Source organism: Myodes glareolus, chromosome 17 (genome assembly GCF_982192425.1).
Source record: "Myodes glareolus chromosome 17, mMyoGla1.1, whole genome shotgun sequence".
Lineage (NCBI taxonomy): Eukaryota > Metazoa > Chordata > Mammalia > Rodentia > Cricetidae > Myodes > Myodes glareolus.
This window is the reverse complement of record NC_142042.1, coordinates 14,141,218-14,158,083: the sequence shown is the minus strand read 5'-3', so window position 1 is coordinate 14,158,083 and position 16,866 is coordinate 14,141,218.

Below are 16,866 nucleotides of genomic sequence, written 5' to 3'. Positions count from 1 at the left end.
CTCACAAATGTTAGCTTCTCATTGTTGGTTTCAAAACCCTCGTGATGCCCTTGAGAGGCGTCTAGGCCACAGAGGACAGTGGGTAGAAGTGATACGTACAACAGAGGATGGGGAGACACCTCACAGACATCCTCTCTCCTGTGCCAGAGTGTTAGAACAAGGAGTTGCTATGGTCTTTCTTTTCAGATCTCCTTTGGAATGGCTCGTGAGAGAGCAGGGATTCCCGCCCAAGTCTATTCACCTCCCGCCTTGGACTCTCTTCCTTTAATGGACGCTGTCAGCAACGCTGTGTCTGCTGGTCTCACTTTTCAAGGGTATCAGCTTCTTAGAGAAAGGAGGTCACAGTATAGTCAGGGGTGAAGGTACAGAAGGATCCTGAAAGCTCAGTGCTTCAGTGCAAAGGGCTCACCAGGATTAACTGACCCGTTCTAACCTGGTGGGAAGGCTTTTTCCATCTGGTCTCCAGAGACCCAGGATGAGGTATGCCTGTTTTCAATGTCCTTCTCAGGGTCCTGTGGACACTGAAGACCCAACTCACTGCAGCAGAAGATGGCGAACAACAAGTGAGAGAGGCTTTCAGTGAGCTCGTCCTAGAACAGACACCACTTCTGCCCACACACCACCGGGCGGAACTGTCATACGGTCCCCTCGCTGCTAAGGAGACTGGGAAATGTAATTACATTTGTGTCCAGGGGGAAAAAAAAGAGCAGATTCTGGTGGACACAGCTAGCGACCTCCCCCACAATCACCCACGTAACTCCCTATTTTTTTACTGGGCAAAGACTGACGTCATAGAGTATTTCTATACAGCAGTGCACTCTGCCTGTCAAGAGGAGACAAATCTTTACTAAGGCAGGCTTCACAGAAACCATGGTGAAATTAATGGAGAAAGACCTGACCCTCTGCCCACCTTCCCTGTGGTATCACTCCAATCTACATTCTTGGTCAGGTCTTGTAGTTCTTGACAGATATCCTGAGCGAGAGAGTCCTGCCATAAAAGAAAATCAAAAGATGCTTTATAGATAAGAAACATTCTTTTCCAAATAGTAGCCAAAAAGGGGGGGGGGTTATACTGGGTGTAATTTGTTAGCTACAGGACTTGGGAAGGAGTGCCTCTCTAAACTTCTGTGCGTGTATTCACAAAGATGAAGCAGAGTGACCTCCTGGAACAAGTCAGTCAGTGTGTCAAGTACCAGAGAGACATTGGTGAACTTCAGTGGCAAGATTCCCTAGACCCTTATAGGCTGAGCTCCAAAAAGAATGCAAATTTCTAGGAATATAAGATGAATGCACTAAGTAATTTTAATAGAAAAATGGGCTGAAGTGGAGAGTAGCCATAAGGATGTGGAAGGCTGGCCTGGAAGATAAGACTTTAAGGATAGGATACTAGGCATGTGGAAAGAGGAAGAAGAGACAGGCAGTCAAAGCAGAGGGCACAGCAGACAACAGCCACGACAAGAGACAATTCGGCATTGCTAAATAACAGAAAAGTCTCTGATATGACCAGAGACAATGAGGCCAGCAGTGTTGAAAGATGAAATTGGAGACGTATGCTGGGGCTACGTTGTGAAGTTGGATTAGCTATGATAAATATTTGAGTTTGAATATAAGTAATACGGGATCTGGGGATCAGAATGAGAGAGGGTGTGACTCTGTGCTGTAGTCAGCTGCTCGAGTAAACAACATGAACTCCACACAGAATGGTCTAAGGGCTAATAGTTCAAGACCAGCCTTCTAAGGGCTCAGAGGGAAAACTCAGCCTCAGACCTCTCTCCCAGATCCTGGTGGTTTCTGGAAGTCTTCAGGAAATGCCCGCCTGAGCTAGCATATCATCTCCCTCTGAGCATGACTGCCCACCACTCACTGCAGGGCAGCCTCCTTAAAAGACAAAGGCTGAATTGCAGAGAGGTTCATTCTCTTGCAGTATGATGTCATCATAACCAATTACATCTACTGTGGCTCTATTTCCAAATATGATCACATTCAGAAGATATCAATATGCATTTAGGATTCAACTGAACAAGAGCCTGACATTCCCATGGCACACACAGTTTTGGAACACTGATCCCATATGACTGTAAAGAATGGACTGGCATGAGGTGGGCATGGTTAGAGGGGAGGTAGGCGTGATTGGAGTGAGGTGGGCGTGGTAAGGGTAAGGTAGCAGAGGGTGATATCATTGTGGTAAATATGAGAGATGGTGCTTCAGTATCCACAGGCGTTTTGTTTTTTATAACGTAGTCTGAATACTGAAGACTCTACCTAATTCATGGGGGGACGTGGAAAGCAAGAATAACTACTAGGGGCAAGAGCTATTGCTCATTTGATAAAGGCACCTGCTGCCAAGCCCGATGACCTGAGTTTGATCCCCAGGACTCACACAACAGAAGGCAAGAACCAATTCCAGTACGTTTTCCTCTGACCTCTGCATAGGTACACAGAGAGGGACACAGAAAGACAGAGAAGGACAGTAATAAAAATACTGGAAAACAAAAGGAACGACTTCTGATCATCTAGCTTGATAAATTAGAGAAACCACCGAGATGCCCATCAAGGGATGAATGTACAAAATTAAGCAGAGAATGGTGGCACACACTCACAATCTCGGCAGTTCGTGGGCTAAGGTAGAAGAGTGGTAAATTTAAGGTCTGCCTGGGTTATGTACAGAGACTCTGTATCGAAGAATCAAAACCCAAAGCAGAAGTGGGTATGTGTATACAACGGAGTATTACTCAAACTTAAAGAAGAATCAAATGCTAGGGTTTACAGGAAACAGTGGAGCTGGGGACCATGATGTTAAGCAAAATAGACCAGACTCAGGAAGATAAATGTTGCGTTTTCTCTCAGCCACAGAATTTAGAGTTTTTTAAAATATAAAATTATATCAGAGAGCATTTGAGAAGAGAAAGGGAAGGGGACCCAGTAGGAGAAGTGTCAACAGGAGGCAATAAAAGGTGAAAATTATCAAAGTCTATTTTAGGTGCATAAGAAAATGCCAAGACGTTATTTTTGTACAATCAGTAAACACTAACTTAAAAGTGAAAAATAAAGAATTTCTGGATGGAGCAAGGAGGATAATGAGACAATTGATGAAATTAAAAGGTGAGACATTCTTGCAGTGGCACACTGTGGTTTTCCCTGACTATGATAGCCGAGATACACGTGAACCCTCCACACAGATATGACAAGTTCATAGCATCTGTGGAATTCTAGACTTCCAAGGAGAGGTCTGTGCTGGAGACAGAACTGCGGAGTCTCTGATACGCCGCATATTTAGGGTAACTCAGAACAGATGAGTGCAGACAGCTTGCTCCTTCTCAGGGGTGACCCCTTTTCTCACGAGGAGGCATGTTTTACCCATCAACCTCGTGGAGCCCTGGGTACTTCATCTCAGACCCTCTGCCAGCTCTACAGGGCCTTGGCTTCTATGGAAGAGAGAGACCAACCTCCCAAGCGAATCCCAGTATCACAAAGCATTCATCCTCTATGGCCAAGAGAAGCCACACAGCCCAAGGTCCACAGACACCTCAGTCATGTGAGCCTGGGAGCCAGCGCACAGACACACACCTCGTTCCTTCAGCAGAAATGACCTAAACTTTGTGAGGTTTGCATGTCCCTAGAGATGATCTCATTTGCCTGCTTCAAAAGCGCTTTGGTCTGCACAGCCTGTAGCAGCAAATTTACACTTCAAAAAGCAGACAGCTTTTTCCACATCTTATTCACTTAATGGGTGAGAATGTAAAATTAGTTCCGTTGCTGATGAGGACCTTGAGCCAAATGAAAAGTGTTCATTTGTCAGCACAGGCTTACAGCCTGAGACATGATTATAGAGCTAATCCAATAATGGGTTTTGATGCTGAGCATTTATTTATATACAGTATGTCTTGTTATCTGTTGATAATCAGGACCTACAATTTACTCTTTCTTGTGCGTGGAGTGTGAAATAGCAACATCTTCCAGACATATTGCATTTAAGTACCAACATGCAAACATATACAGAAAGCGCCATCATCAGCAAAATATTGTATTTGCTTTCTTTAAAAAAAGAAAAGAGAACCAACGCTTGGATTCAGGCTCCTACATTTTTAAATATAAGTGGTATACTTCCCTTGATGTCTTTCTTAAGACTACCTAAGAGATAAAAAAGAAGAAAAAAAATATTTTTCTTAATCATCTTGACCCACCTTAACCAAATGATTTCTTCTTGTTTTCTAGAAAATTCTATCTGGGCTTAAATTCTTCTACCAACAGATAGAATTCTACATTCAGATACAAACCAAGAAGGCACCTGGGGATATCTTTATGGCGGCACCCGATTGGCTACCTGGATCCTGGAGACACTCTGCTTGCTGCTAAGATTCATATTAACACCACATGAACAGGGGAACTGTGATAATTATCTCAGGCGAAGCCTCTGTCTTTTTCATGTGTAACTTAAAATTAAATACAAAGCTGCCGCATCTCTATCAGCTCTTACGGAGATGATAGATGATCTAACGATGCTCCATTAGATGATGCTTTGTACCCCCTGGGTGAGACTGAATGTCTGTCACTAAAATATGGGGACACTCTTTGTCTAAAACAAACATGAAACCCAACATTTGCAAGCATTTTTGTGGGTAAAATATGTCGTCAAATATTTGCCATGAAGCCTATAAGAAGAGCGGCATGTCTGGGTTAAGAATTCTGCACATTGCATGAGTACCCGAAAAATCTGTGAACACCCTACCACACATGGGAAAGTTAGCACGTCTGCTTCTATATACAGTCACCTCTTGGACACACGTAGAAACATCCAGAACTAATGCTGTAAGTTCCTGACTTAGCATGTCCCCACCAAACAGCCTCCAGCCCAAATGAGACCGAGAAGACCAGCCACTGTGTTATCCAACAAGGAATGGGGCAAGCACACATTATTAAACTAAAATTTATTTCATGAAATTTCAGTGTCGACAAAACACCTTGGTTTACCTGATTACACCAGTTTGCTAAAGAAAACCCACAGCGAATAGCCAAGCTCACAGTTTTGTGGGTACGGGGTTTGTAGGTGTGAGGGCTCCCCACTGAAGGACTGTCGGAGGGAGAACAAGAGCAAACTCCATGCAAATCTGTGCTATGGCCCAGCGTGGCCACTGAAGTCCGAGACTGTGACCCTTCCGTATGTGCAGCGGCCACTTTCCCTGGCCTGGATAATTCATTAGGTTTCAGCTCTGGTCGAGATTAAATGAACCTAGCATCCATTACATTCTTACTTTCGTCGCAGAAACAAATCTTCCTTGTACCAGCCAGTGTAATCTTCAGAGTTTTCGTTATATAAAACACCTCAAGAAAAATGCACTCCGGTAAGATTTACACTTTATTACTCTAATGATTCTACAAACACTTCCACAATGTGATGAAAGACAGCGCGGCCCCGGACTGATTGAGAGCTAATAAAAATCAGTACTGGAAACTGAAAAGAGCGCCCTTATCATCTTTCTTTCATTTAGAGCTGATTACTAGGGGATTATAATGCAATCACAGCTATGTGTGAGAGGTAGCTATGGGAACCAGTTTTAACTGTTTATCTAGCCAAAGATCTTAATTTAAGTTTGAACACTCTGATTCATTTATATGTAAGACACCAAGGAGACAAAATGCAGGAGAAACAGATGCACACTTGTTCTTCCCATTTAACTTCATAAGCTACCAGCCAATTTGTCTTTCAGGGACAAAATTAATTTCTGATGACAATGTGAACAAGCAATAAACTCCAAGTCCCTGTCCTGGGAAACTTGTTAATGCCATGTAATGTTCTGGAGTTATTTAGGGGGGGAAACAAGGTTTGCTCTCGGAGTTAGGGGACATCCATAACAGGCTTGCCTTTGTCCCAAACCTGCAGAGGTTTGTGGCACTTTTTCTGGAGGCTAATTAAGGGAACATTCAACAGAAACCATGTGGCTGACCATTTCTTTCCTACAGGGTATTTTTGAACAACTCCTCGTTTTCCTTCAGACACTCCCATGATTCAGATTTGACCCCAGCTCAAGACTCCAGCTCAGTCACTGCCTCTCAGCCTTGGCCTAAGGGCAGAGAAGTCACAATTCAAGCTTCCTGGATCTCATGTTGTTACAGGACTCAATACACATGTGTGCACTCCACCTCCAGGTCTTGGACCTTGGCAGAGAAACTCAAGATACATGCAAGAAATCTTGGCGGGTGGTGGGATTCAGTGGGCCTCGAGCAACACAAGGACATCACACAGACAGCCATAGTTGGGAAAGCGAACTGGCCTCTTTCTCCAAAGAATCCCATGATGCTGTACGGTTCTTGTTAGAGATAACCACACAGCTGGGACTCTAAACCTAGCGTTTATTGCCCACTGTTATACAGAGAGTAAGTTACACAGTCTACATGCGTAATCCCTTAATTGGGACAAAACCATATGAGGAAGTCACTTTGCAGCCATCTTATAGGCGAGGACACTGAGTCACCTGAAACCTTAAAGCGGCATGTGGCGGAGGGGACCCTTGAATGCCATTCGTCAGATTCTAAAACAAGTCGTGTTAAGCATGCAGCAAGGTAAAACTCAGCTGTTATTATTTCTCATGTCGCTTTGTTCGCATTTTTTTAGTACTGGACCGGGTGCCTCTATTAATCCATAGGTTCTGTACTCGCCCCGCCACCCCCCTGCCTTCACTCGAGGACCTCCCCGCGGCATAATGGCGGTCCATTAGTGTGTTTTTCAAACCTCGCTCTCTCCCATGCTCTGACAGTTTTCATATGCTCCACATGAAGGATCCTTTTCCAGAAATACTTTTGAAGAAAGTCTAAAGTAAGCTGAAAAGTATTACATTTTTCATCTCAACAGGGAAATGGATTTAAGAAAAGGAGCGAAAAGCCTGCAGGTCTTTCAGATTTTTAAAAAAGAATTCAACACTGCTGTACCGGCTCTGGGAACACATCTATCACAGAAACTGAGAGCGCATCCGCATTTACACACGGAAAAGGTTCCCTTCGTCCTTGATCACGATAATGACTTGGAGTTCTGTTGAGCCTTTCATCCACAGGGGCGCCCCGGCCCCTGCAGACTCGGCCCAGGGAGGAGCTCTCTACGCCATCACAGTCCCGTTCCTGCCCTGGGGAGAGGGGAAATGGTTCCCGGGGAGGGTGAATATTGAAAAAGACCCTGTAATTCTATTTGCAGAGTCAAGAGGTGCCTAAAACAATACCCTAGTGCCTGGCACTTAGAAATAACAGATACTATCCACAGGACACCGGAGGAAGGGCTTACAGAGTCTATAGCCAGCCATGCCCCATGGGCATTAAGAGGTTCACTAACTGCTCTTTGTGCTTCTTAAACCTACCTTGGATAACTAGAAACCATTAAGACCATTTTCTCTGCTTCTTTGGTCATGAGGTGTGAAGGTGGCTGCACCAGCGAGGGAGGAAAGCAGGAGCTGGTTGTTTAGATGGAATGGGACCTTGCATAGTGCTGGGTCACTGGAAGCCTGTGAAAGTCAGCCTCGCCACCACGCAGGCGCAGATGTGGAGCAAGCAACCCGCTAGTTAGAGATCTCCCTGAGCGAGCCACAGCTCTGCCCTAAGCCTGCTGTGACAACCTGGGCTGCCTGGGAGGCACTTATGGTCTTGTGCCTGGAGCTTTGTCTCTTTACTTGTCTTGCTACTCCTCTGTCACCCCTAACTCGCATGTCACTTGTCATTTTCTTAGTCAGCCTTCTTTGAATTCCTCGAAACTGGGCTAAATACTACCAGAGAGAGAGAGAGAGAGAAAGAGAGAGACAGAGAGAGAGAGAGAGAGAGAGAGAGAGAGAGAGAGAGAGAGAGAGACTGCATCCTCCCCCCAACATCTTGTCCCACTAAGGCATTGGCCATCTACATGTCAAATGACAAGCACTGTGTTCCCCAGTCTGCAACTGAGGAATTGATGATCTTCAAGATGGAAGCACTACAGTTAGCCACTGGCAGAGCTGCAACTTGTGGTCATGCACACCCATAATCCCAGCCCTTGGAGGAGGAAGTAAGACAATTAGAAGTTCAGTTAGGCTACCTAGTGAATTTGAGGCTAGTCTGGGCCAGATGAGACCTTGTCTCAAAAAAGAATGGAAGGAAGGAAGGAAGGAAGACTTTCTGAGCCCCACCGCTAGATCACATTTTTCCCACCAACCAGCATTCTGAGGTTGGGTTTATAGCATACCCATTTTGATACTCCGAACACTAGCACAGGTAACTCAGCCATTTAGGGGCAGTTGACATACACCGGCTGAGTAATATCTTTGCAGGAAGTCTATGGGAGCCACGTGACCAACATCATCTAACTACAGTTACAATACACTGTCTTCATTAGCCTTGCAGCCCAGATGATGACTCTGATTTCCTAGGTAACAACAGAATGTTTTCAGAGAGAGAGAAGCATTTAAACAGGGTCTTGGGTGTCATGCTGACGAATCAAATAAAAAAAAAAAAGTGTTGTCTTCCTGGATTCAGGTGTTCTTTTCACTGAATTCAGTCAAACCAGCTCTGCATATTGACACAGGAGGTGTAACCCGCAGCGATTCAATTGTTATGCATCACTGCATAATCACTTCTGTCATCCATCCTTGTCCTTCTGCACCAAGGCTGCTGCAGCAGCAGCTGTATTTCCCCAGAGAACCGGTGTGCACAAGGAATGTGCTGGAAGAGCCGGCCTCCTCCGGGTAACAGGCCCATTCTGTCTGACAGACTGATGGGCCCACTCTTGCTTTTTTTTGTTTTGGTTTCTCTTCTTTCCTTTCTCTTTCTTTGTTTTTGTTTGATTTTATTACTCCTCACATTGAAGAATTCAAGCCCATGTAAAGAAATGTCACTATCCCTGCTGCTGCCCCAGCCCAACCTTCATCAAGTGTCCCGGCCTTCTGACTTCACGCCCCAACTGAAAAATCCCTTAATGTTATTTATTATGTGTCTTACCCCTCCTCATGTTCAAGTTCAATTCTACCACTGAGATAAAGTCTCCCCACATTAGACACTCAAACCTTCCTCTAAGCTGGCTCGAACTACCAATCCAAGCTTGCTGTCCATTACCCTCCAATTCAACTTCCTGAAACATCTCGCTGGGGTTCTCAATGGTCCCCAAAAGAACTGTACCCTGCTCTGGATTCCAGTCTGTACACACTCTGATATCCTGACTGGAACTCCCAGTGATCCTGGCCCTCTTTGCCCACACACCCGTACTCCTGACGGTTGTTGGCTTGCATTCTCAGCTCACATATGCATCTCAAGATTTCATTTCACAGATATTTGTATTCAATCTCCTTCCCTGAGAGGAATGTGAGTTTCTTTGAGAGCAATGACATCCTCTTGTATATCTGTCCCATGAGAACACAGAACAAGTGGCAGACCCTTCTACTGTCTCTTAGAAGACAGCTATGCACACTCCACTCGAGGACAGCAGAGTCGGGGAATTCCGCCACGTACCTGCCATATGACTTTTGTTTCCAGTTCTTTCCCTGTAGCATCCTAGCTCCTAACATCCCCCCCCTGCCCCCACCACCATGGCCACCACCAGCCCTAGCTTCCTCCGTTGGGTTAGTTCCACTCAACTGTTGTGATACTGGTTAAGCACTCTGGACTGCATGTAATGGAAGCCAATTAGAGTTAAAGGAAACCCATAATGATTGACTTGTGCTTCGGCAATGCTCACAGCAGGACTGACTGCAGACCCATTCCTCTAGGTCTCTTCTTCCCTTTCTTTTTCTGTATCTATCACCTCTCACCCTATGGGACCTTTATCATCTGTTATGCAAGAATGTAGGGATTGTATTATTATTTGTCTTAATTCCTGTGTCTTTTGTCAACACTTTAACCAAAAATGGGTACTCCTCTACAAATCCCAATGAGATCATTAACTAACCATCACTCTGCCTGATCTAGACACTGGTTAGTCTCTCTTCAGCCTTCACAGCATGGATTCATAAACACATGCTTACACATCACCCTTGAGGAAAATGTGTATTCTTCCCTTTGCTCTGTCTCCTAGCAAGCAGGCAAGGGTGGCTTGCTAGGAGACAGAGCCAAGGACCCAGAAAGGTGTCCAGAGAAAATTCTTCTACTTAAAAGTCTTGAGAATCTCTGATTCAATCTGGGTGTGAACTGAGAGGATAACGAACTAAAGACCGAGTGGAGTTTTCATTCAGTTCTCTCCTGAGCATCCATTCCTTCCTAGATTGAAGGGTTTAGGGTTTACTTAGGGACAGGCAGGAGAGAACAGAAAGGGTGGCAGCCTCCTAAGGGGGTCTTTCTCAGTGTAATGGAGCTATTACGCTAAGGGTGGGCACAGGAGAGCAGACACATCTGTCTTCAGATACAAACTCAAAGTCATAGAGCAGGGAGCTCTGGTTTACAGTGATGTTCTGAAAGCAGATACCTGCATCACTTTCTTCCAAAGAATCTGAATAAAGAATAGTCAAGGTAAGTTTTGCAATATGAGACCAGGGCTGAGGGTGTAGCTCAGAGGAAGGGTTCACAACTATCACATATGCATTCCCAGGACCCCGCAAATACACAGACAAGTGAAAAAAAAAATAAGGCAATGAAAATTGTTCAAAAACAGTAGAGTACAACTTAAGTGGACAAGCAATGGAGGCATTACTGTGGAGCAGAGAGCACAGGAGACCCGAGTGAGACTCCTGCAGAAGAATCCTGGCCACTTTCCAAGCTCAGAGTCAACAAATGCAAAGCTAGGGGTAGGAGGAGGTGGCAGGGAGGGGAGTGAGAAACCATGAGAGCAATTAATTAAAAGAACTGCCTTCGGAGCAGCTGAACCAATGAAGCTCCCGCCCCCACTCTCCCACCCAAGCCTGCAGATCACCTAACAGTTTGCCTTCTGGTGAAAGCTTGAGAATTTCTCCCTGGAGAGAGGAGAGATCTGCCTCCAGGGGGTCTTGTATCAGAAGGAGGCACTCAAACCTAAGCAACCCAAGCAGAGAGGGGACAGGGATGATACAACTGCCCTTGGAGAAAAGTGTGAGTGTTGCTTCTCTTGGAGCCGGGGACCAGGCTTAGTCTGTAGACTTCTTGCCTAGCATGGACAAAATCCCAGGTTCGATTCCCAGGAGCACAAGTTTAGCAGGGTGGCATGGTCCCAGCTCTCAGGAGGTGCAGGCAGAGGAAGCAGGAGTTCAGGTCATTCTTGACTACAGAGCGACACTGGAACCACCCTAAGTGACATGAAGTCCTCTCTCTAAAGAAATGTAAATGAATAAATAATAAATAATTTAAATTAAAAATAAATAAAAGCTGCTCAGCCTGGAATAGGATGCCCAGCCATTTTAGGTTACCCCAAGAGTCCCAGTTTATATTACAATCTCCCAACACTTGTTAATGGCTTTCAGTTCTTGAGATGACTATAATTTCAATATCACATCATGCATTCACTCACCTATGAGTAAAACGGAAGCATGCCACGGTTTTTAACCATGGGGCAGGTGGTGTTTGTTGAAGTTATCATCCTGAGCTAGCCTGATGTAATTTAGTGAGCACAGGACCCAAATGGCACAATAAATACAGAGGCAAACATGGATTCTGACATCATTTGCTACAGGAGATGTTCTGGAGCCCGGAAGTGATATTTCAAAAGATTGTCACTAAAATGAAAACCAATTTTCTAATTTCTCTTAAAGGCTCAAGAATGCTTAAAGATATATATATTTGGGGACACATTCAAAGAATTATTAAATATTCTGTGAAATTACAAAAAAAAATAAAAGGGAGTAATTTACCTCAGAGAGAGAAGAGATTAGTCAGAAAGTACAAGATAATTTTGCTTAAATTTCAATTAGTTTCAGTAAAGATTCATGAGGACAATTATCCAATAACCAAAAACAAAATGCTGTTTTTCTTATGGTTCTCAGAGAACAAAAAACTAATTCTTGGAAACAGAAAAGCATAATATTTAAATTTAAAAACTCAATGGAAAAATCTGAATAACTGAATGCATTATAAACAAAACAAAGAGAGCTTAAAAAAAACCAAAACTTGGAAACCTATCAAATCATAGCCTAAGAAGATAACAGATATGAGAGAGTCAAGGCTTGTGGCTACATTCATCCACTCGCAAAGAAGCCTGGGGAAAATGGTACAAGACAAGCTAACAAATGTGAGAACTGAGTTCATGTGAGGTCAAAAGCTGGCTGTGGGGACTTTAGAACCATTGGGTGAAGACTAACAAGGAAAGAATTAGGCACAGACATGATAGGAAGGACATCCTCTGACCTGAAGGAAGAGCTTGGGTCTTCAAACTTACAAGACCTACTAGCTGACAAAATAGCGTGAGGGAAGAAAGAAATGAAAAAAGAGAGCTGTTTTATGACATGGTCTGATTAAGTTTCAAAGACCTGAGGATCAAAAGGAAACACAGCTATCAGGAGGCAGAAAATGAGCTATCCATAAAATGATAATGATGAATTAAAAGAATTTTCATCAATATTTGATATTTCAAAAGTAAAAAGAACAGAGCCTTAAAATGTTTCTTGTTCCTGGGCAGTGGGGGTGCACACCTTTAATTTCAGCACTCGGGAGGCAGAGGCAGGTGGATCTCTGTGAGTTCAAGGCCAGCCTGGTCTACAAGAGCTAGTTCCAAGATAGGCTCCAAAGCTACAGAGAAACCCTGTCTTGAAAAACAAAACAAAACAAAAAAGTTTCTTGTTTTCTTCTTGTTTTTATTGCCTTTCTCGTTTGTTTTTGAAACAAGGTCTCCCTACACAGCCGAGGCTGACCTCCACCCTAAGTCTCTGCTGAGACTGTCCTGCCTCTACCTGCAAACTGCTAGGGTAATAGGCAGCAATGCCTGCAAAGTTAGAATTCCTTATATATCTTTGTCTTACTGGAAGGGTAAAGAGGCAATACCTCTTCCTTGTGCATCTCAAGGATCATGATAGACACCCTTAAAAGAGAAACAAATATGCTTAATGAAGTCTCATATGATGTAGGAGTCTTCAGACACAAGACGTGGAGATCCAGGGAGAACAGATTTTGATAAAGAGGTTATAAAGAGATGTGGTTGTGCCAAGGGGACCTGATCTAGTAATCATGAGTTTAAAGCCTGGAAAGGCCTGTTGAGAATCTGTTTGACGCATCTCTGGAGATCACAGGCAGAGAGAGAGAAAGAAAGAGAGAAGAGAGCAGGACAGGACAAGGCTCTTGTGTCTCTGTGCATGCTCACATATGAGTTCACACACATGCAAAATAAATGTATTTGCAGAGATGCAAAGACTGGGAATTTTTTTGCTGTAAATTACACATGAAAAATAATTATTCCAAGAAACAGTTTGGAGAGAGAACAAAAGCACCAGAGATAGACTAAGAATGAATATGGTTGGCCCATAAGTGATGCGTGCTACTTAAAGACATTATTAAAACTATTCTTTAACCTTAATGCTCAGAAGAATCTGCATGTAAGGAGAAAAGGCTGGCCAGCCAAGCTCAATTTCTTAGTCTTGGGTCCAAACACCACTCCTTGATGGTTGTCTTAGTTAGGGTTTCTACTGCTGTAATGAAATACCATGACCAAAGCAACTTGGAGAGGAAAGAATTTATTTGGTATGGTGGTTTGAATAGCTATGGGACCCCATAGACTCCTTTGTTTGACTGCTTGGCCCATAGAAAGTGGCATTATTAGTAGGTGTGGGTTTGCTGGAGTAGATGTGGCTTTGCTTGAGGAAGTGAGTCACTGTGGAGGCAGGCTTTGAGGTCTCATATATGTTCAAATTATACCCAGCATTTTCCCAATTGAGTCTCCCTCTTCTCCAATTCAATTCCTAGGACCCACAACGTAGCTCACAACTGCCTGTAACTCCAGTTCCAAAGGATCCAATACCCTCGTATTGATATAAATGAAGCAAAACACCAATGCACATATAATAAATAAATACAGAAATAAATGAATAAATATTTCTTAAAAGTTCAAAGTCTCTTTAAAATATCCAGACGTTCTTTTAAAAAACCAAAGTCTTCATAAATCTCTGAAATCTCTTGAAAAGTGTAAAAGGGAAACGTGTGAACTCCTGTAAAATAAAATAAATTACATACTTTCTTATTTCAGTAGGAAAGAGCCAAGGCACAATCAGAATCTGAACAGAGCAAAATCAAACTCCAAACATGTAAGTAACTCAGGGTCAGATTACCTGGGATCCACTCACCGTCTTCTGGGCTCCTCCAGGGCTGGGGTCACTGCTCTGGCTCCGCCCTCTGCAGCACGCAGCTTGTCTTCTGGGTTCCAGCCAGCTCCACTCTCCTGCTGCTGCTGTCCTCCTGATCACCCCATAGTCCTGGCATCTCCACCACGCTGGGCTCTCCTGCGCAACTGAGATGTACTTTCACCAGTAGCCTCTCCTAGGCTCTCTTCGGGGACTCCAGCCCTTCCCACAGTGCCAAGCCTCAGCTGCTCTCCACAACCCTTTCATGACTTTAAAACCAGTACCACCTGGGTGACTCTTACAACGTCCAGATTAGATGCAAGTGCAAAGAAGATTGGCCTTGGCCGTCTCTGGAGCACAGCTTCCCTGTGCTGACTCAGAAGAAGCCCTTCCTAGAAGATTTTACCTCAATGATACTGGTTTCTTCTTAATCATCACTGGTTTCTTAGCTCCAGCATCAATTGTCCCAATTGTCCCAGCAAACAGTTTTATTTTACTGGTTCTGATCTCTTGTTAATCACAGTCTATTCTTCAGCTGTAGCTGACCAAACAGCCCCAGGTTCTGCACACAAATGGCCTGGGAGAGTCTTTGCGTCCCTCTGAACATCACAAGCCAGGCCTCCACTGTCTGCATTACTCTCAAGTTCTTATCACCCAACCTCCTACAGAGCTCTCAACACCCAATGACCTTTCTAACCCAGAGTCCCAAAGTCCTTCCACAATCCTCCCCAAAACAACAGGCCTGTCACAGCAACACCCCTCTATCCTGTGTGTTAGGCCTGTCACAGCAACACCCCTCTATCCTGGTACCAACTGTCTAGTTAGCAATACTATCGCTGTGATGAAACACCACAGCCAAAGCAACTTGGGGAGGAAAGGGTTTATTTGGTTTACACTTCCATATCACTGTTAATCATTGAAGGAAGTCAGAATAGAAACTCAAACGGGGCAGGAACCTGAAAGCAGAAGCCATTGAGGGGAGCTGTTTACTGGCTTGCTCCCCATGGCCTGCTTAGTTTGCTTTCTTATAGAACCCAGGACCACCTGGCCAGAGGTGGCTCATCTGCAATGGGCTGGGCCCTCCCCCATCAAGCACTAAGAAATTGCCCTACAGGCTTGCCTACAGCCTGATCTTCTAGAGGCATTTACTCAATAGAGCCTCCCTCCTCTTCAGAGATTCTGGCTTTTGGCAAGTTGACATAAAGTAGCCAGCACAAGGGTGAGGTAATTGTTATTTGCATAAGCATAGGACAACTTTTTAAATTTCAAAGAACTAAGTACACAGAACATAAAATTACCCCCCCCAAAAAGTAAGTATAAACTTTCACAGCATAAAAATTATGTAATTAATCAAATTCAGAAGACAAGAAGAGATACAAAAAAGTGTAAATGGATTGACTTTTCATAGGTGAAAGTAAATGCAAGTCTAATTTCAGTAAGTCACTAAGACATGTGAATGTATGTGCATTAAAATTATAAATATGTTGTGCTATTTCTTATTGTTGTGACAAAATACCAAGATTAACAAATGAAAATGAAAGACTGCTTGGGCTTACAGCTTCAAATATGTTATTCCACAGAGGGTAAGCTCTGTTGTTTGGGGGCCTGTGGAGGCACATCCTTCCAGAAGAAAGCTTCTGGCTGAACAAAACTGCTCACTTCATGATGACCAGAAAGTTAAAATAAAAATGAAGGAGCCAAGTTCCCGATATCCTCATCAGGGAAAACACTCAAAGCCTAACTTGCTTCCCGAAGTTCCACCACCTTTCAATGGCACCATCCTCTAGAGATCAAACCTCAACACAGGAGCCTTTGGGAGACATCCAAGAGCCGCACTGTAATATATATTCCATGGAACAACAATGCAGGACTCATAAAACTTAAGAATGAGGTGATATACATGCACAACAGAATTTTATTCAGCTGTAAAGAGAAATGAAATTATGAAATTTACATGTAAATGATGAGCTGGAAAATACTGTAGTGGGCAGAGTAACTCTGGCCCAGAAAGACAAACACTCTGTGTTCTCTCTCACATATAGATCCTAGCTTCAAACTTTTAGATTTTGCCTTTAAGATGGAATACTTACAGAGGCCCAGAAGCGGCAAAGTGCCATGGGAGGTGCTGGTTCTTTAAGCAAGGAAGGATAGTGGAATGTGGGTGATAACGGAAGCAGAGGGGAAATACTGGAGATGGAAGGGTTTAAGTGTGGATTGGGGTGGGATGGTGGGGGTGACAGGGTACAGTGGAGGGATAATCCAAACAAAAGTGTATAAAAATAGGAACTCCGTTTTGTAAGACAGCTAAAAATATGTTAGGGTCAGTGAGATAGCTCAGTAGGTAAAGGTGTTTGCCACCAAGCCTGGCAATCTGAATTCAATGCCCAGAACTGGTAGAATAAGATAGCTCATTTCGTAAATTGTCCTCTGAGCTTTGTATTCAGGTACACGCCTTAGGACACACACTCATAAAGTAAATACAAGAACTAAATATTTTTAAAAATAATTTTTAAAAAGTTTGGAAGAAAAACTCCTGTGTGGCTGCACAATAAGGTTTCTAGAAGAAATATTAGTAACAAAAAATCCCAGTATCAGTTATATCTCCTTATCAGCAATCGATCAGTGTGATGATGGGTTGAAAGAAAATGGCCCTCAAAGAGAGCGCTATTAGGAGGTGTGGCCTTATTGGAGT